Here is a 22,151-nt window from a genome sequence, read left to right as displayed (position 1 = left end):
CCTAAACTTGTTGGTTCGCTAACTCAATGTAGCGTTTTCAGACCTACAAATGCCAAATTTCATCAAAATCGGACTAAAATTACTCGTTATCGTGTCAGTCTAGCTAGTTACAAAGGCCTACATATAGACGCACACATACAAAATTTAACTAGTGTTTTCGGCATGTTGGACATCAAAATAAAAAAGTAAATAGGATTTCGGTCTAATCGTGCCACCCGGTAATGACTACTTCCCTATAGGGAAATTCGCTAAAATGTCCCAGAGATTCCCTCTCAACTCAACCCTAACATTCCTCCAGTTTCACAACCTGATCGCTCCCACATGTACCGCTCCGAGGGCACACAGACAGGCTTTGTATTGTGTATTGTGTATTGTATACCGTGGCGAATGTATTGTGAAACGTGCGTGGTCACGTGACTGTATGTCAGGTCAGAACGACTGGTTGACCAACAGACATCGAGGCGATGGAATACAAGTGGGTGGATGACCACGTGGTGTGAGTTAATAGTTTCTTTTTAAAGTAATTCAGGGTGTTTTGTAATAAATTGGCTGTATACGTTGAAAGTTATTGAAAAATAAACTGTATCAACAATCCAGAGATTTTTAAATTCTTGATTTTCACAAAAATATCTTGATAAAAACCTACAAATTAACGGAAAATCGGATTTTCATGAAAACGGCTTAGATGATTTTGATTGAAAATTATTATTTTTTTTTAGTCCTCCAGTCCTTCATACTCTAAACACAATGGTACAACTTCCAATGCTGTATAAATTACGGTTCAAAAGTTATTGCAACTCTCGTGGTTTTCCCCATAAAATGTCATATTTACTCACTTACTACTATACTTACCTACTCTAAACTCTTACTACTTAATACTTACTACCTACTACTATACTCTACTTATACTTACTACTTACATCGTAAGGGTTGTTGACAAGCTACTGGGGGCAAGTGTCCGCTTACAGGTACAGTTTATTTTGACTAGTATAAAAACTATGCTTGTGACAAATAGACCTCAAAAGAGTAGGGTTTTGGCTGTTATCTTTACAAAAAATAAATATTAAATGTTTCTAGGGTTCTAACAAACCGTTGCTCTGTTGATATCGAACCTAACCTTCATCATACTTTCGTATATCACTCATGCATTCAGATGACAACCGTTCCGTGATGGAAATTAATTAAAGAGGAGAAGAAGAACTACAACTTTGCATAAAGATAATGTTGAAGTCATTAACAGATGCGCTTTTGGGACAGTTGTGACTAGGTCTAGTATTGATATTGTAAGGGAAGAGTAGAGCAAAAATAGAAAAATGTGATCGAAAATGGAGACAATTATTTTTATTTTATTCCAGTGTATTTGTTGTCGACCTGCCTACTCCCTTCGCCAAATTAAGAGACATAAAACCCAGTTTTAGATTTTATAATGACATACGAGCACTGTTCAAAGTTAATGGAAGTACATTCATATATCTACTATATATTTATCGTTACTTTTCTGCTATAACGATTGTCCTCACATGGATTGTCGGTAGCTTAGGCCAGGTTAAGTATATTCGCGACAATAAGCATACTAACATGACCTAACCTATATTAAACCGACATATTTTCACTCAGAAGTAACCACTTATAGACGTTGAAACTGTTTTCAGATTTTGAAATGTTATCATTTCCCAAGATCTAAAGTGAAGGGTGATACCAATTGAGCCATTTTCGTGCATTGCGCACAATTTCGCAGCGCAATCAACGGATCTAGAACACAGTTTGTGAAAGAGGAAATTAGACCATCAAAAACCATAATTTTGAAATCAATCTCAAATCTGTACATGCCGTTTTGTGGTCTTGCAATGAACAACTGTTGCCAAGATGATGTAAATGATGAATGACGAAAAGTACGTCAGTATACAAGAAATGATGCAGTTTTTAGGGATTAAAACATACAGCCATCAGTTTCATTTGATTCAAGAACTTCTTAATTAAATTACCTTATGTTTTGTTGGTTGCCTTCAGTTCTTGAATATTAGTTTCCTGATGCACATTTTGCCACGAGGTGTGGCATATTTAGAGGTCAATAACTTTTTGAGTCACTTATGTAGTATATTACATATATTAGGATATGATAAATTAGATGTAAAGGCAAAAAAAGGTAATTTAATTTTAAATTAATGGTATGATTATAATACAAACTAATAATAATTTGTATGCATCAAATAGAGCCAAGACGAAATTAAAAACCGATAATGAAAATTCCAAATTCACAAATAGTTTCACCTCAAATAGTTTCACTAATAGGTGACCCACAAACTTTTAGAACATCGGCATGAACTATTTTAAAATCCCATTAATCATAGCCTCCTCAACGCTGCAGTCCCATACTACTGTAACAGCTGTTGCGCTGATTCCTATGGAGCGTCTGCTATAACCATGACAAAATACGCCGGCGGTGCGACGTTGCCACACACTAACAGAAACGTGAGTGACTTCTTGTCAAAGCCGTTGTTTTGGCTCAGTTTTGGAGTGAACCAGCCAACTGTTACAAGGTAGTACTTGTAACATAATTCTTAGTTATATTTTCAACCTTATTGCCTAACACCACTGTCACAATAAAGCGTAATTAATTAAGACAATGTAGAATGTGTGTCACTTATCATAGTCAATTGCTTGAATGTCAAGTACAATTACAATAAGTTTGCTAAAAACACGTGTTTAGTTCTTGCGATTATTGCTGTTTGCACGCCAAGTAACCAGTGTACAAGTTGGAGTAGACAATTGGTTAATTAGTAGTTTTTATTGGAGCATGAGTAAGCCTCAAAGTAGTGCATCAAACTGCCCATATTAAACGCTTTAATAAAATAAACTGTATCAGAAATGCGAAACATACATTCTCCCATTAGCTTGTCAACAACCCTTATCATGAGTTGAGATTAACTGTGTTATTTTATGAGGAAAATCACAAAAGCTGCAATGAATCTTGAATCGTAATGTTTATTGCATGTTATACCACTTGGTTATCATAATCGTTTGAGCCCTTTGTGTAAAAATAATATTTTTCAATTGTAATGAGTATTTCTGGAAGAATCACAGCAAAAATAAATAAATCCAAAAAATGAAAAAAATGCTAGGAGATACAACGGAGTACTCCCAACCCAATTTAATCAAAAATAAAACTTTAAGATTTCGACGAACCAATACTTTCTCTATACACAATGTATAGCGGTGAAAATAAAAATTATCAATTTGTAACGAGACAGACAAAATCTGTTTCAAGTAACCTCAAATTGGCATCAGGTCAAAACATTCTAAAAATAAATCGTGACTCTGAAATAGTTTGCGATTGCAGTTCTTACCTTCGATGCAATTCGTAGTGACATGTTATTTTTGTGACCTTTATCATCACTATTTATATTGTCCATGATATTGATCTAATAAACAATGACAACATTTGGACGCAAAAATCTGACCAATATTCCTCTTGTGAGCAAATTAGCCTAGACTATTGTCAATCCTATTCCTAGCCTATTTGTTGACGTAATGTTGATGATAAAGCTGTATTCAGTACATTGTCTCACATAGTATTTTTTTATAGAAAAATTAATTTACTAAACTGTAGGTTTCTTCTTAATATGCTTATACAATTCGTGAAGTTTTTGATTTTATGGTAGAACTTCAAAGTTAAAAACTGTATGAATTGTGTGTTCCTTGTAACAGCAACAAACTCAAGCAACCTTCGAACATATAATATTGAACTAATGCGGAACCAAACATAAATTTCATTTTAGGACCTGTTTTAACGTATTTTTTAGAACACAGTATCAGTATAAAATAATTGTAATTGTATGCTTTTTAATTGTGTACGAAGATTAAAAGTAAATGGAGAAGCGGGTTTTTTCTTTAATACAATTTGATATGGAACCTTTCTTGATAATAAAAATAACTTTTTATCGGAACAATCTTTAGTTTAAACTGACTGAAGACACAGAAAACATACTACTATAACCTCGAATTACTCTTGATTGGTTATAGTAGTATTTTTTCTGTGCTGAATCAGACAACCTTCCTCCTGAGTCTTAGAACAACCTCAGTCGAGTGGTGTTTCGGCTCCCTGGACTGGAACATCAAACAACAATCATCTTCAACTAATTTTCCTACAATTCCCTCATCTTCGTCTTTTCCCTACTTGATCAACTCGTTGACCAAACATCACCTCATGATACCAAATGATCAATCATAACGGTTCCTTGTTAAATGACTCGATCGTTAATCGTACATCGAGGATATCCCGTAACCTACATTCCTATGAGATGTACAATGCTAGATGCAACACCTCTATCATTACAATGTCCCAATCGGAATAGAAAGTCCTCATTGGGATGTCATTAGGAATTGAAGTGGTAAAAGTTAAGTTTTGAAACGATACTAATTGCAGCGGTTTCAAAATTCCATTAGAAAACTATCCCAGTCCTTAACGTAAGCATCAGTACCAAGTCATTGATGCTTCGCCAATTGATTTTGTTCTTTTTACTAGTAATTTTAATTGAGTAGATTCCAGTAATGTTAAACTAGCATGAATTCGGGGGATGAAAAATTAACACTTAAATTAACTTCCAATCTAATCAAAACATGTATAAATTGAATTTGAATTGAATTGAGATTTATTAAAGATACAGTTAGTAATTTACACATTTAATTATTAAATGTATCTATACTTTTAAATTGAACAACCTCCTCCCTTTAACTAAACCTTTGTAAAAAATCCTCGTAAGGTTATCTTAAAATCTGAATTCAAAATTAAAACTTTATTTAGTAAATGTGTAAGCATATTGCATAGTTTGGTTCTGTAAATTAATTACAGTAAATTTTTGTAATGGTTTTCAATAAAAATAAAATATCAGTACGATGTGTTTAAATAATAAAATATCATAATGTTATTTAAAGCATTATTATTTTCTTTGGTTTGAGCGTACGTTCAAAGGATTTTTTGAAATCGTGCCCAAAAGATAATAATTGTGACCAAGAATTTCAGGTTATAAAACGTAGGTTCTTATTTAATTTCCTCGGGAAAGAATGAATTTTCGCGCTATATTTCCTCATAGCTTTGCTGTGTCTTCTAGCGTACCTTTGTTAATTTAGAAAGTAGTTAGCAAATCATTGGGCTTTTTCAGACGAAAGTAAGTTACGTTGGCTGAATGTATTTTTCCTTGTTGTGAATCTATTTTTATTACTTCGATTGGCGGCATGATTATTGTCACGTCTATTAATTGAAAATTTGATTTATTTTTAAGTTTGGCCAGAAATGAACATCTTAAAATGCAAACTTTACCACAAGTATTAAAATGGTTATTGAAAAATGTTGTCAGTAGTGTGACATTTAGTTTGGTAATCACTAAAGGAAATTCATCATTGAATAAATACCTAGATTTTATTGCGTGTTACAGCATATTTGTTTAGGTAATAGACTTTTCATGTAATACTTGTGATAAAAAAAACTAGTTGAAATTTACCTTCAACAGAGCGTGTTAAAGTTATTACTGATTTCTATTGAACATTTCCAAAATTTTTGAATTTAGTGTTGGATAATCTATTTGTACCAATGGGAAGCGATCTGGTGTAGTGATTAGAGTGCGGAACTCTGGTCCAACAGGTCCCGGGTTCAAATCCTGCCAAATCACTAATGGATCTAATTGATAATGCCAAAACCCCTAGGTCTAGTATGAAGTACACGTATGTGAACAACAATCTCGGGCTCGTGCTTAGCGTTCTAGGTAAAATAATGTGTACCAATACACGTTCCACTAAAACTTGGTTTGCCAAACTATTACACAACGATCAATCTTAGAAAATGGCTGAAAATTCAATCTGTAAGTGGAACAGTAAACTTGGAATTGCAGGAAGTGTAATTAGGTGCTTCTTTATTGCGATTGCGTAACAGACTGTAATGACACTGTTGCCTTCACCTAGATTGTCCTGGCTGCTTCCAACTGTCTCTAAACAATATCACTTTCTCTGCAATCAGGGTCAGAAATAATTGTTCGAGATTTAAAATAAATTTATTAAAATTTTGATCCATGACAGAGGTCAGTTTGTGTAAGAAGTAGGGCTTGATGTTGCATTCAATGTATTCAATGTATTTTGTACAAGAGATGAATAAAGTAGTTTTGAATTGAATTGAATTGAATTATTTTACCTTCTTTAGTTCGAAAATGTTGATGTATTCTTCTCTTTATGTTTGGCATGTAAGCAAAGGAAAGCAGAATATGTTTATTCTATGGTGCTAGAAGACCTTGCTAAATACATATTTATTTATGTTTTACTTCGATGAATTCGGCCAAATGCAAATAACGGATTTTTTACAATCGAAACAAATCTTGAAGCAAATATAACAGGCTTGTAAGAAACCTTTTGGAATTGAAGCATTTATTTAAGGAGTTTTTTAAATCATGGCGGAAGTAGTGTTTAAATAAATAAATAGTTAATTTTTTAGAATTCTTCTGAGAACCAACAACATATTTTTTCGGTTTGAGTAATCATTTAGCGGTACAATTTCATTCAGAAATATTTAGTTGAGTGACATGATGGTAAGCGATACCCCGTGTCGTTGTTTGTAATTATTGATTAATTTTAGGGAACTTAGACTGGAGAATTGGAACCCTCCTTATCTAGGTCGAATGCCAGGCAGGACCTTACCAAACATTCTCATTTTGTCCTCCCAGGACAATTAGCGGATGCATTGCACGACGTCCAAGTGCCACGACGTCCAATAATATTTATTCAGTGCCACGACGTCCAAAACATAATTTTTGAGTTGTTGCACGACGTCCAAGTGCCACGACGTCCAAAAGTACAGTAACTGCCAAAAATATAGTCTTTCTACAAGCTTTGGACGTCGTGGCACTTGGACATCGTGAAACAGCGCACTATAGAATTGTAAAAAAGTAACATTTGCGGGAGTGTTGCACGACGTCCAAAGTCGCTGCCAGTTGCACGACGTCCAAGTGCCACGACGTCCAATAAATATTTGACTGTTGCACGACGTCCAATATAGCTCAGCGCTGTTGCACGACGTCCAAGCTCCTTCATGATGACTTGAGGAATAGTGTTCTCTCGTTTAAAATGCTTATGGAACGTTTATTAGTTATATATACAGGGTTATATGTTCTTGTTCAGAAATATACATACTATGAATATTTGAACCATTAATTGAAACATCATAAAGTAAAAAAAAAACATAAAAAGACAAAATATACCCCCGCCGCAGCAAACCTGCAGACTAAGCGAATTTCCATTTCCCTGAATGGATTTACACTAAAATGTCTCCTTAAAAATATCACATTTATTCCCTATTTAAAAAGAATCAGTTTAAAACATACTTAGGTTTGCTGCAACAGGGAGGGTAAAATTGTTTTTTATGTAAAATGTTAATAGTTGGTAAGAAATAAAAACATTTTCCAAATTTGGGCAAAATATGTTAATAAACAAGCAAACTACAACAGTTTACTTATTCTCCATAAGAATAACATAGAAATTTTAAATTTACAATTTTTTGGAATTTTCTCCGTAACTATTAGGCGCATTATAACGCTTCAGTATACTAAATTATTTGTTTTTTTAAGCTCTACAAAATAGTTCAGAAAGAAATTGCAAAATTTTATGCTTTTTGGGTCAAAAATGGGAAAAACCCATTTTTACCCCATAAAAGTTCCATAAACCCCCGTTCCCATGGTCCGATCATGCTGGTTCGCGAACTCGTTCGAATAAACGTAGGTTTACACGTTTGTACCAAATTTCATCAAAATCGGATCATTTTTGCTTGAGTTATCGCGCTAACGGACACACACACATATATATATATATATATATAAATATATATATAAATATATATATAAATATATATATATATATATATGAATTTGAACGGATGGTGTTTTTGGCCTCTAGGGACCTCAAAACGAAAAAAAAATCGGTCCCGGGTCCAGGTCTTACCATGAGTACTACGGTAATAGCTTATTCCCTATATGGGAAATTCGCTAAAACAAGGCAACAGTTGGAAAAATATAAGGTTTAGGCCCACATGGTTTGAAAAATGATGACATTTTGTTAACAACCGATCAACTTCATTATGTTTGGAGTAAGCTTTTAAATACTTATTTTTTCAAGACTAGATGAATGTACATTGATCAACATTATCTTTGAAAACAATTTTTTATACCCTTAATTAAATTTTTACTAGTATAAAGAATAGAATGCCTTTTTCGAACTGTTTTTTAGGCTTCAATTAAATGTTCTTATGTCGCAAATATGTTTATTAATAGTATTCACTTAACATTGACTTAATTTCATTTCAATAAATTTTGTGTTTGTGTTTTGCTACACCACTTATTAAATTGCAACCAATGAGAATCTATATAAATAAAATTAGAGTTTTGTCTGTACATTGCTCAGAATCATTCATTTGTAGGTTTTTTTACGTTTTATACATTAAAGAAGCCGAAACAAGTCTATAAGTATAAAAGAGGATGTTTGTATATATATTTGGCAGTGATAAACTCAGACACCACTGAACCGATTGCCACGAAACTTGGTACATACATGTAGAATTTCATGGAATAGGTTTATACATTATCAATTTCGTGATCCGTCCAATCGGCTCCGCCCCAGTGGCTCTGGAGTTCCCATGTTAACCTTATGAGAAATGGAATTAATGAATCTTAACAGCTGTTTCAATTAAACAAGTTGGTTCTGTTCTACAGGGTGTCACGGAACTCTCTACCAATATTTTAGGACATTGATCCTGGGTAAGAAACGTACCTAAATATCATATTTAAATTGTCCGGAAGTCCTTAGTTACTCACACAGCCGCCATTTGGTTTTTTTCAGTTATTAATTTTTTTCTAAAGAATGGTTAAACATACGAAATGGAAACTTTGCACAAACATTTATGACAACTAGACAAAGCTGCAAAACAATTATGAAGATTTTTCAAATTCATAAAACAAAATGGCGGCCATTTAAAATTTTATTTCTTAAAAAACTCAAAAACCATTGATTTTACACAAATTTTAAATGGCCGCCATTTTGTTTTATGAATTTGAAAAATCTTGATATTTTTTTGGTAGCTTTGTCTAGTTGTCTTACATGTTTGTGCAAAGTTTCCATTTCGTATGTTTAACCATTCTTTAGAAAAAAATTAATAACTGAAAAAAACAAAATGGTGGCTGTGTGAGTAACTAAGGACTTCCGGACAGTTTAAATATGATATTTAGTTATGTTTCTTACCCAGGAGCAATGCCCTAAAATATTGGTAGAGAGTTCCGGGACACCCTGTATAATGTTCAATAGCATTAAAGTTACAAGGATTACCAACAGGGTGCAGCACTATTATTTCTTTTACATTTATGTAAAAGAGTAACAGTTAATTAACATTAATTTAGCTAATTAACATTAGCTTATTAACAGCTAATTTGCAACCAAAAGGTGAGTGAGCATAGCGAACGAACTTCAACCTGGAGGGGAGTTAGCGTAGTGAACGAGCTAACCTGAAGGCGAGTTAGCGTAGGGAACGAACTAACCTGAAGGCAAGTGAGCGTAGCGAACGAGCTCCAACCTAAAGGTGAGTGAGCATAGCGAACGAACTTCAACCAGGACGTGATTGAGCCATACGAACAAGCTCACTTGTGAAGTTAAATGGGGCAAAGCCCGCGGGTACAGCTAGTCTCATCTAAATTTCTGTCTGTCTGTCTGTCTATCTTTCTGTCTTTCTGTAACACTCAAGATGGCATTTTACGCAATCTTCTCCAGGAAAACGAGAGTACCTATCAAGATCCAAGTCATTTTAATGTATTCACTGGATTGGCGAGAGTGTCTTTAGCCATTAAAATATGACCTCACTACTTAGTAAATAACATTACGGACGTTAAAAAATGCAGTTTTGTGCGATTTTTGTCAAGTTTTCGTCCAATTTTTATCACATAATGATCTATGAAATAACGAACAGCTGTTCGGATCAAGATTATTTTTTCTCGCTGTCACTGATATGTTTACAAATACCACAACCATTTCCGATCACTTTTTGAAGGCAAAGCCCATCCAAGTGAGATTAAAATCGTTGTCTTACATAACGGATTTAATTAATCGCAAGTGGAATAATATAGTGTAATCATAAATAAAATTTAATAACATCATCCAGGTTAGGAACCAGAGATTCTTTGTGTATAAAATTGTTCTTGAGTTTTGATAACCTTGAATCAGTGTTGTATAGGGCTGGGAAACTTGAGTGTATTAATGATCGTCGCCAATAGCTTACTAACTCATTGACGGCGCTTCAATGGTGGTTGTGTAAAGTGTAAAGTAAAAAATCACAACTGCAGTGGGTGATTGTAACAGAGGTTTACGGTTTATGGATGATGCTAAACTCGCTTTTCCAGGGCCGGAACAAGGGGGGGGCAGAGGGGGCGGTTGCCCCGGGCGGCAGGGTTGAGGGGCGGCAAATTTCTGGTTGCAGAAAATTTGTTTAATACAGTTTGTAAAAGTTTTTAATGAGCCGAACGTCATAAGGAACGTCAATTAAGTAATTTCAAAACTGCATAACGTAATAAACAAACAATAATTTTACAATAGAAATCAATATAAATTGCAACGGAGTAGAAAACACTGAGAGCCCTAATAGCATAGTTAGCAGCACAGCAAAGTTTGTTTACAATTTCAGCTGATCGCCATCCCTGTCAAGGCGCCATGCCGCCCTGCCTCACTGCCGTGGTTCGTTATACAGAGGTTAGGTTTGCAGGAATTTCGCTAAGTCGAGGTTCAGAACCAGCGTCGATCAATATAGGTCGGGACTTGACCTCATTAAAATACAGTACAATTAAAGTAGCATGGGCTACAATACTTTACAGTACAGTGTTTACATTGTACAGTAGAACCTAAATTATCCGGCATAATAAAGGGGAGGGATCTTGAATATTGCGCAATCATGACAATGGCATTGACCTTGGTACTTGTTAAAAACTATAAGTTTAAAATCACAGCTTGTTCTAACCCTCCTAAAACCTAGCCAAACACTGTATTGCGTAGTCATAAATTATGTAAAGAACAAAACAAAACAGTAGAAAGTTTTGTAAGCTACTGCTCGCGATAGGCCGGTAGGCTATAACTTACAGTACAGTACTGATTTATCACAACAGAGGAATGTCAATAATAATCATTAACTATAGCATTGGTGTTGCTAATGCTAGTTGAAACAAATCGTATTTAAAACAATAAATTATTAGATAAGTCATTATAAAAGTGTATAATCATAGCCAACTTAAGGATAGTAAAAATACTCGTAAAAGGAATGTTAAAATAGCGATGTTGTTATTCTTTCTCTTTGGTTTTGTTTTTATATTCTTTCTTAGGTTTTTCTTTATCAAAAAAATTGTACAATTCACAAGTTATCCCATATCGCCCAATCACAGCTTACTAAACATTACGTCGTCATCTAGTCCTCAGTGAATGAAATCAGTTCTCAGTTGCAACATAGCGCGCGCAGAGACAGCAGACAAAGATGTAAAACGGAGCAGACGAATGTTAGCGCAAGCGATGACGTGACCTTTCCATTTCATTTGATAAAGAAACAGATTTTCCCAAAACAATAATTGGGTGGGGGATTTGTTATATCGAGGGAAAGACGTAGACAATTCGTTATGCAGAGGTTAAATTCGCAATGTAGAGGTTCTGACAATGATAAATTTGTTATATTAAGGTGTCTTATTTTAGCTGAAATCACGAAAAATTCGTTAAATCAAGGTCGTTGTTATAGTTTGTTCGTTATGTAGAGGTAAAATATACATTGTGTCTTATGGAGAGTTCTAGGGGATTAAAAAAAATTCGTTATATCAAGGAATTCGTTATATCTACCTATTCCACTTTACCTATTCCATTTTTGTTTAATTTGTGAGGGATTTTTTGTTGTGGGTGAAGGGGGGGAGGGGCGGCAAATTTTAGTTTGCCCCCACTCAAAAATTGTCTAGATCCGGCCCTGCGCTTTTCCAATGTGTCACTTTCTGTTCCTACTCACCGTATGATGCAATCGCTGGACCATACAGCCAATAGGCCCATATCCCATCTCTTGGGTACTTACGCCTACCCAATTATTCATAACAACCTTTTCGACGACAATCCTTGATACCGGAACTTTTCCCTAGAATACACGGCCTCCCTACTTAAGAAATAAAATTACAAACGTCCAAAAACCCAGCATTGCGTAATTTTTGTCACATTTCATTCTAATGTTAAAAGATATACCAATCATTGTTTAGAGAATAGGCCTGCGTAATCTATTAAATAACAAACAGTTGTTTTTATAAGGTTGTTTTTTTTTTTCAAACTGACACCAATAAGTTTACATTAAAAGTTGTTTACGAATAAAGCAATTTATGGGAAATAATTTTGATTGCCGATAACTTTTCACGAGAAAATCCAAACCAAGAAATCAATAACCTTGGGACTTGATTAACGCATTTAATTTGTCGGACGTAATTCTTAATTGTAAACGTTGGTTTTTGGTACTGCTTTTTTAGCGAATTTCCCATATAGGGAATAAGCTATTACCGTAGTACTCATGGTAAGACCTGGACGCGGGACCGATTTTTTTTTCGTTTTGAGGTCCCTAGAGGCCAAAAACACCATCCGTTCAAATTCATATATATATATATTTATATATTTATATATATATATGTGTCCGTCAGCACGATAACTCGAGCAAAAATGATCCGATTTTGATGAAATTTGGTACAAACGTGTAAACGTACGTTTATTCGAACGAGTTCGCGATCCAGCATGATCGGACCATGGGAACGGGGGTTTACGGAGGGTTTTATGGGGTAAAAATAGGTTTTTCCCATTTTTGACCCAAAAAACATAAAATTTAGCAATTTCTTTCCAAACCATTTTGTAGAGCTTAAAAAAACAAATAATTTAGTATATTGAAGCGTTATTATGCGCCTAATGGTTACGGAGAAAATTCCAAAAAATTGTAAATTTAAAATTCCCATGTTATTCTTATGGAGAATAAGTAAACTGTTGTAGTTTGCTTGTTTGTGAACATATTTTGATCAAATTTGGTAAATGTTTTAATTTCTTACTAACTATTCACATTTTACAAAAAAAAAACGGTTTTACCCTCCCTGATGCAGCAAACCTAAGTACTTGTTAAACTAATTCTATTTAAATCAAGAATAAATGTTATATTTTTAAGTAGACATTTCAGTGTAAATCCAATCAGTCAAATGGAAATTCGCTTAGTCTACAGGTTTGCTGCGGCGGGGGTATTTTCCTTTTAACCGTTGGTAGCAGCAAGAATCATTTTTACGTACCAACACGTCACTGTAATTTACAAATTAGTTATCGTTGGTGTTGCACCTTATTTATACAGTGGTATTACAGCCTTATTCAATTTAATTGAAGTCTTAACTGTAAGTTTTGCTTTTTCTGTCTAGATTCCAAAATGTTAGTTTATGCTAAGAAAATGATAACTCATTTAAGTAAAACATTTGTTTAGCAAACCATCATGAATTGTTTACGATTTACGATGTTTATGTATCAATAGTTCGTGGCCTATTTTTTTTTTTTTTTATAGGTTAAATTACCAATCTAAATTGTCTATAGTACTTCATTTTATAAAGTAAGCCGTAATTTCGACAGCATTTCGGGTCATCTTCGGTCCAAGCAAATATAAATTGTTATGATAAAATTTGATGACATTGACAAAGATTTCAAATTCTAATTTTATATGTACTTTGTTATGCTTAAAACGTAGCAAATTCCCTAATTAAGTTCTGTATTTTTGTGTGTATGTCTGTTGGTAACGCATTTATGTCCTTATTTCTCAGTGTCACGAAAAGGACAAGAGCACCTTGGTAATGAAAATGTCAACCCGATTAAAGTGTTAAATGGTGAGGTTGAGGTAGTACTTTAAATACCTTTAACCATTGTGGGAAGTAACTTTCAACTATAGGCCTTAGGGCTATGCCTCATAGATCTAGGCCTATAAAGCTTTTTTTAGTTTAATGAGGTTTAATCATTGGATTTTACATATGGACCAACACGATCCGGGTGACCGGGGAACTATAAACTATGCGTTTTTAGTTCGAATATCATGAAATTTAGTATGAAACCTCGTTATAATGTTACTCATAAATTTACCAGATATTAGCCATGTCAAAGCTGTTTCAAACTCGCGGTGGAAAACGTGGTTTTTATCTTAAGAATTGAACTTTTTGACCAAGACACATTGTTTACATCATTATTATGGCATGTAATAATAACACTCGATTTTGAAGTTAACTAAATTCCCGTAGCACTTGTGGCTATGCTTGTTAGTATTTGCGTTACATTGAAAAAATACAATAAGTTAACAAAATTAATAAAAGTGATTTAAACATAGTTGAGTTTTATTATTTTGTATTGTAATATAAATATTGTATTCATGTAAAATTTTAACTTACATAATAGGCCTACATGTAGAAATAACTTGTAAATAACGTTTCAGTAACCTTAGTGACTATTAGCGATTTCTCTATAGGGAAGTAGCTATGACTGTAGGTCTCGTGGTAAGACCTAGGCCCGGGACCCATTTACATCATTTTGATGTCCCCAGAGGCCAAAAACACTCTTTCGCTCAAATTTATGTATATATATATATATATAATTTAAAAAATAGTTAATTTAAAATCCCATGTTATTCTTATGGAGAATATTGTAAAACGTTTTAGTTGGTTTGTTTTTTGATGTATTTTTATCAAACTTGGCAGATTTATTTATTCTATATTAAGCTATTAATATTTTAATAAAAAATACACTTTATTAGTTTCCCTTTAACAGCAAACCTAGGTACTCTTTAAACATAATTGTGAATTTAATAGATTAATTGAAAATCAATTCAGGCAAATGGAAATTTGCTTATTCGTCAGGTTTGCTGCAGCGGGGGTATTAACTCATTATTCTACATTGTCGTAGTCTTCACTGACGTCTTGAGTTTGTATTTTTTCTATTTAAACTGGTATTATATCCACAATGACAAAATAATACTGTGCACGGTAAGCCTGAGCTCACGCAACTACATATTTTTCAATTCTGTTCACTGGTGTATATCAAACGCAACAAAAAAAAACTTGATAGAAATAAACCAGGTTAGGTTCATATCTGAGTTTACACATAGCTTATTGAGGTTTTCTTCACCAAAATGAATAACACAGCTCATTTAGATCTTGAGATATAGATCTTTAATAAAAGACAGTCCTTAAAAATTTAAAACCTAATGTTAGTTAGAGGTCTACAACTCACCTTAAGCTCTACATATTTAAATGAAAATTGTCTCAAATGAAAGTTCTAAGTTGGCCTACTGTTTTTAGACCAGAACGAATAACATAGTACACATAGCAGCTGAAAAAATATGTCTTTAAATACAGAAGAAAGTTAAGAAAAAACAACTTTTATTCTACGTTTAAGCTTATAACTCGCCCCAAACACACCAGATTGCAATAAATAATAGCTGAAAAGAACTGCATTAAATCACTGAGTATTCCCATACCACAACATACAATATCTAGTAAAAATAACTTGAGACACAATCATTAACTAAAGATAAATTGTAAAAAAGAAATCAAATTTCTATTGTTTGGGGTCCACAACTCATGTTTAACTCAGCCGATTTTAATAGTCAATGGCTTGGATTAAAGCCAGTAACTCACTGAGTATTCATAGTATATAACATTTCATATTACGTAATTATAACCTGAGATAATATCTTTAATTAAAGACAAATCATGGAAAAACTAAAATGTTATTTGGTTAAAGTTCTATAAATCCCCTCAAACCCGATAGATTTAAATGACCAATGCCTCAAATGAAAGCCAGTAGTTTGCTGAGTATTTTATTATAAAAAAAACATAACATCGCATAATCAGTACTCGAGGTAACAATCTTTTTTCAAAGAAAATTATACAACCATTAAAATCTTTGTTGGTTGAAGTCTTGTAATTCACCTCCGACTCGTTCGATTTCAGTGATCTACATGTCTAATGGATGCCAATTGTTTACTGAGTGTTTTTATTGCAATACAGACAACATCTAATAATAATAACTCAATGGGTCGGTCAAAATTTAAACTTTTCTTTTTGAAAACATTATTGTTTCTTTGGAGTGAAGATGAAAAGATCGGCCTTAAATATAAACAGTTAATAGCTCAAATTAAATTTGGTAATTTTACAAACATTTTAATACCAAAAACAGCCAGAGAGAAGTACGCAAAATTGAAATAAAAATAAAATGACATTATTTTTTTTATAAATTATAAACTTTGAAAAGTAGTACTGACCTTAAAACAAATTATATATATTTAACATGTGGTATTTCTGAGTAGAGAATTTAACCATAAACATTTTAAAATAACATGCATTGTTCAATCTTGAATATTTTTTTTTATTACATTGGTTTAAGTAAAAGCTTACACTGTAATTTACGTTTCCCGCTATTTTCCAAGATGGCGGCTGTTACCCAAGGGTACCAAAAAAGTACCCGGTGGTTTTAGGGTCTACTTACCCTAGATATCACATATCAACAATAAAAAAAAACTTAATAGGACAATACCAGGTTCGGGTCAATTCTGCCGCACTATTAAAGGCTGGTTTTATGCACCGCGACAGTCGCGTGTCGCGTGTCGCGGCGCGACTCAAGTTCTATTGAGTTAAATGGGAGCATTTATGCACCGCGACAGCGACAAACTGCCGCGGAGCGACTCTAAATACCCGCGACAGGTTTTAGAATCGCAGCTTCAAAAAATGTGTCGCGCGCGGTTCAAGTTCTATTGGATCCAATGGGCACGTTTATGCACCGCGACAGTCGCGGCGCGACAGTAGCATTTTTTATACTCCACGTGGTATATTCTCTATATATTTATATTGATTAATGTTAATAATTAATATATAAATGAGTTCTTTACCCTTTATTTGTATTATAAATTACATCATTTTATAATGAAATGACATTTTTAAGAGGGTTGACCCAATTCCAACTGTAAATTGTATGTGTTGTTTAAATAACTGGGGTTTTGTCATTAACGTGTACAACACTACAGGGTCTATATTTAAACAACTTAATAATCACTTCTACATCACAAACACAACACACAACATTGGATTGAAAACAGACTGATTTCTTTAATTCCCCCACCACCGGATGTGAGTTTACGCGACAAAAAGTGTCGCTGTCGCGTGACATTTTGGTCAGCCGCAAGACGTGGCGCGACTCGCGACTCGCGACTGTCGCGGTGCATAAAACCAGCCATTGCACAGTTGATGTTGCCAACTAGCGTGGGAGCGGAAGTCCTGATAAAGGCTGGTTCTCGGAAAAGTAATAAACTTGCAGTTTGAATGAAACATTTTTTTAATTTTGTACAGGATTCATGGGATCCTCAGCATCAAGTACAAACTGCAAAATGTGTGTCGAAGGTCTGATTAGACCTTCCGAGATTTAGACCTTCAGCAACTGATCCGTTTTAACGAATTTCCCTATAGGGAAGTAGCTATTTTACCTTCCATTAATTTATTCTTTTTCATGTTGTGCTTCATGTAACATACATTCTAGACTAGAGGGCCGCTCATGCCCTTTACAAATAAATTAACATTTTCGCACTAATACAAATCAATATCGTCATTAGACAAGAATTAAAACATAAAATTTATAAACAACACCTACCACGGCATATTCTTGAACAAGTATGCCTACAAACCTACGATAAGCATGTTTGTTATTATTATACTTAACCTACAAATGTTATGACTTAGGGCATACCTGCTTTCCTAGATAAAACATGCGAACTAATTGCGAGTGCGACGTGAACTTTACTAGTAAGAATTTACAACTGTGAATTTCTCAGAATTGATTGACAGTTCAGACGAACCTATGGCCACAGACTTCGGAAACCTACAGTATTATTGCATTAGTATACTGTATTTGTATTATTGTGTTACTAGCAGAGTACCCGTCCTTCGTACGGGGTTGACATATAAGTATAAATGCTTATTGCAGTTATGGGAGATGACACGATTTAAAAAAAAACTGGTCTTTTAATTTATACGGTATCCTATTGTGTAGCACACATCTACCATAGTCCTGATGTTCTACCACTGCACCTAGACCATGGAAAAAAGTAAAGTTCTCATTGTGTACCACAACTTTTTTTGCTAGTTGGTTCAAATTAGCTGTGGTCATTAATGCAAACAAACAACATAATAGTGCTGCACCCTGTTTGGCAAGCCTTATAACTTTTTAATGCTGTTTAATATCATAGAACCAACTTGTACAGTTGAATCGGCTGACAAAATTCTTTAATTTCTTTAAATATGAATTCTCATAAGGTTAACATGAGAAAGTCCAGAGCCAGAGCCACCGGGGCGGAGACTGAAAGAATTTTTGAGGTAAGAATATGTTAATCGGGGATGTCATCTATCATCATACCAAATTTCAACCTTGTCGGTTTCGTATTTTTCGCGTTTGCTTGTCACAAACATCCATCCATCCATTCATACATCCATCCATGGTTTGCACTGTAAACAAAAAGCTATCACAATAGTTCCAAACCGACAAATAGGAAAAATAGGAAAATATAAATAAATATGGAAAATAGGGTAATTTTCTAATATATTTTAGTGAAATTATATAATCAGGCAAATGGAAATTCAGTCTACAGATTTGCTGTGGCTGGGGATTATATTATGGTTTACACAAAAATAAATCAAAACATAAACCTCATAACACTCAGGAAAAGGGCCTAGGTTGATAGGGCAATGATTATAGAATCTTAATTATTTCCTATATCCATGATGAATGATTTCTTTTTTAAACGAATTATTCCCATTGTTTCACAGGAAACATTTTTAACCATTGTAGTAACATCATTATAGCTTAAAAAGTTGATAGTTTACATAATGTTTAGTACATTTGACGGATAAAACTTTTTTGAATTCGTCATATTATAAGTGTATGAAAATTCATATATTTGTGTATCAATATCTACTTATCTCATTTCTGTTCAATGGAAGTTATACAATTTCAACGATACCGGTACTTAAATGGGAAGTCTTACAGCTGTTATAAAACTGTGCATACATTTTATCTTACGAGTAAATTTGCTACCAATTGATATAGTATGAAGATTCTATTCTACTGCAGTACTTAGAATTCTACCACTACTCACATTAAACCAACTATATTTACTTTTGGGCTAGTGATTAATTTATTGTATTAATCATACAATATAGTGAATAGTGTAGTCATTTATTTATTTCGTTTCTATGACATAGCTCTATTTTGTAGAAATCAATTATGCAATCATAACAACAGAAATACTGCATCATTACATTTTACGGTGACATAGTATTTATTTTACATATAAAAAATTTGAGCTAATGCAATAATTAGTTCAATTAGAACCATTGAATATTGAATAATTTAAACATTAATCGAAGACGAAGTGGTTGACAACTTTCAAACAGTTGACTAGGACTAGTTGCCTTCAATAATTGCAATGCGAACTGTATGCACTGAGGTCGGCAAACAGTGTTCACAGTGTGCAGGCACTTTGGACGTCGTGGCACTTGGACGTCGTGCAACAGTAAATATTGATTGGACGTCGTGGCACTTGGACGTCGTGCAACTGGCAGCGACTTTGGACGTCGTGCAACACTCCCGCAAATATTACTTTTTTACAATTCTATAGTGCGCTGTTTCACGACGTCCAAGTGCCACGACGTCCAAAGCTTGTAGAAAGACTATATCTTTGGCAGTTACTGTACTTTTGGACGTCGTGGCACTTGGACGTCGTGCAACAACTCAAAAATTATGTTTTGGACGTCGTGGCACTGGAAAAATATTATTGGACGTCGTGGCACTTGGACGTCGTGCAACACTCCCCAATTGGCTTATTTCCAAATCATTAGCTTTACATAATTTTAGTTATGTATACAATTTTAGTTAGTAATTGTACCGTGCTATACAATTAATCGGTGTCATCCGTGTGTAACAAATTAGTTCAGAATCAATGATCAATTCAGGACTATAATCGCACTAAATTGATTTACAGCACAACAGTTCATCGTTATTTAAGAATCCAACACAATCCAGCCTATTGAAGAAGTCATTAAATCATTGTTCAAGGATTCGAAATACGAAGGAAAATTTCTCCTATGTACCGTAGTATTTGTTGGATACAAATTACTGTATGGACATAATAATTTAGTCATAGAAATCTTGCAATGTTTAAATTGATGCATTGATTACGAAAGTTAGGTCTGCACCCTGGCCATTGTATAATCGAATGTGACAATGTGTGAGCCAAGGCTGTTCCATTCAGACCAGAAATAGATGAAACTAACACAATTAGGGGCGTGGTCCACTGTCTACCTAAATGTTGGTCATGCAAGCCTTTCATTAGAGCTAGGCATACATTTGGTCACGATCACACTAGGGATTGATTTAACGTATCAGCATTATTCAATGATTTTAGGGATAACCCCCATTATTAGTGATGATAGTTTTGAAATAAATAATTAGGAATAATATTTTTGGCCGTCAAGTTGAGAAATTCCCCGATTTTATGACCGGAACCTCAGTATTTGCTTTTAACAGCATAAAAGTGATAGTGTTTCAAACACTAAACAAATTTACCTACTAAAAATTAATTTGAGTAATTTAAGCCTATATGCAAAAGGGAGTACTTTGCAACATATTCTAGCTAGAGTTAAAACATTAACCCAATCCGACCGTTGAAAAATAATATTTTGGTAATCCAATCTTTTTTCAGTAAAAATTTGTCTATTTTTATCGAAAAATAATATTTATTAGAAAATATTACTCTACAACATGTATAGTCTACTAAAATTAACATGCTTATTTAATAAGCATGCTAGGTTTTGGCAGCCATAAGAATTAATTTTGTTGTAACCCACAAATAACTCATCTAAAAGAGTATGAGTTTATTTGAATGCTAAATAATTGTGAATGGATGTAAGATGGGTTCGGATAGACACTGTTGCAAAAGATTAATTCATCTACGATAGTAAATGTTTTTGTGTGAAATTTTGTCACTTGTTTTCCAGGAATTTGCCTTTTATTACTTAAATACACGTTATTTAAAAACTTTACGTTGGGCCATGACATAGATTTTTTTCTAAGCCTACAATACCGATGATTTTACCTTAACATACATGCCAATTTTCATAGGGATTGGTAAAAAATCAGATATATATATTGTGTAAAATATACAAAAACGCAGAAAATAAAATATACAACACCGTATGCAAAAAAATATCTGGTAAACGCAGCGTTTTTAAAATGTTAATTTTAGATTTTCTTATTATTTTCAAACATAAACGATTCCCGTAGTTTTGCATTTTGTTTACTGGACAACACCATACACAGCATAACGATTATCAACAGTGAAACTACAATGACGAGAGAAAGGCGTTCGTAATCACGATCAGCTGTGTGAACTTTTCCAGAGATCAGCTGATCCAGTGACAGATAGCGTGATTGGGGATCGGTTTGGCGGGTAAATGGTTTTCCGGCGTCTGTCGACACCGCGTGCAGCGCTACTGGTGGGAAACTTATGAAATACCTGTTACCTGCATCCTGCTGTAAAGACGAGAAACTGAGATAGTTTTGTTGTTATTTTATTTGGTAGAGAATATTTTTTTTGTTCAGTAATTATAATTTTTCTAGATTGTTTTTAAAGTCCTTTACATGTGTGTGTGATTTAATTTAATATTTATTGTGAGAGTTTCAACTAAGTTATTCAGACTGTCTGATAAGCAATTTTGTATTAAAAACACTTATAGCACTCAATATAACTATTATACCATTTTATTGAATTAGATATTTTATTGTATTATATTTAAATATACAGTATTGTATTACATTAACTGGCTGGGTAGATGAGTGGTTATAGTGATCTCCTAACAATCAAAATGTTGCCTGTTATATCATGTGTAAAGTTCTCTAGCTTTTTGATTGTTTGAAACTGGACCCAGCTGTTCCTGATCATTGGGCTTTGAATAAATGATCCTGGCTAATGAAACAGCTGATCTTAATCAGTAACAAAGCTACACAGATCATATTAT

At 33.8% G+C, this 22,151-nt stretch overlaps 1 protein-coding gene across 1 annotated transcript in view; it reads left to right on the top strand.

The window, feature by feature from the left end:
• Positions 1–22,151, top strand: part of LOC128986328 (neprilysin-2-like) — a 45,082-nt gene that overhangs the window by 4,287 nt on the left and 18,644 nt on the right. The gene's annotated exons all lie outside the window — the stretch shown is intronic.

The sequence above is a fragment of the Macrosteles quadrilineatus genome, unplaced genomic scaffold (genome assembly GCF_028750875.1).
Source record: "Macrosteles quadrilineatus isolate MER2022 unplaced genomic scaffold, UCM_ALF_1.0 Scaffold_2__2_contigs__length_208266976, whole genome shotgun sequence".
Taxonomy (NCBI): Eukaryota; Metazoa; Arthropoda; class Insecta; order Hemiptera; family Cicadellidae; genus Macrosteles; species Macrosteles quadrilineatus.
This window is presented reverse-complemented; position numbering and strand designations above follow the sequence as displayed.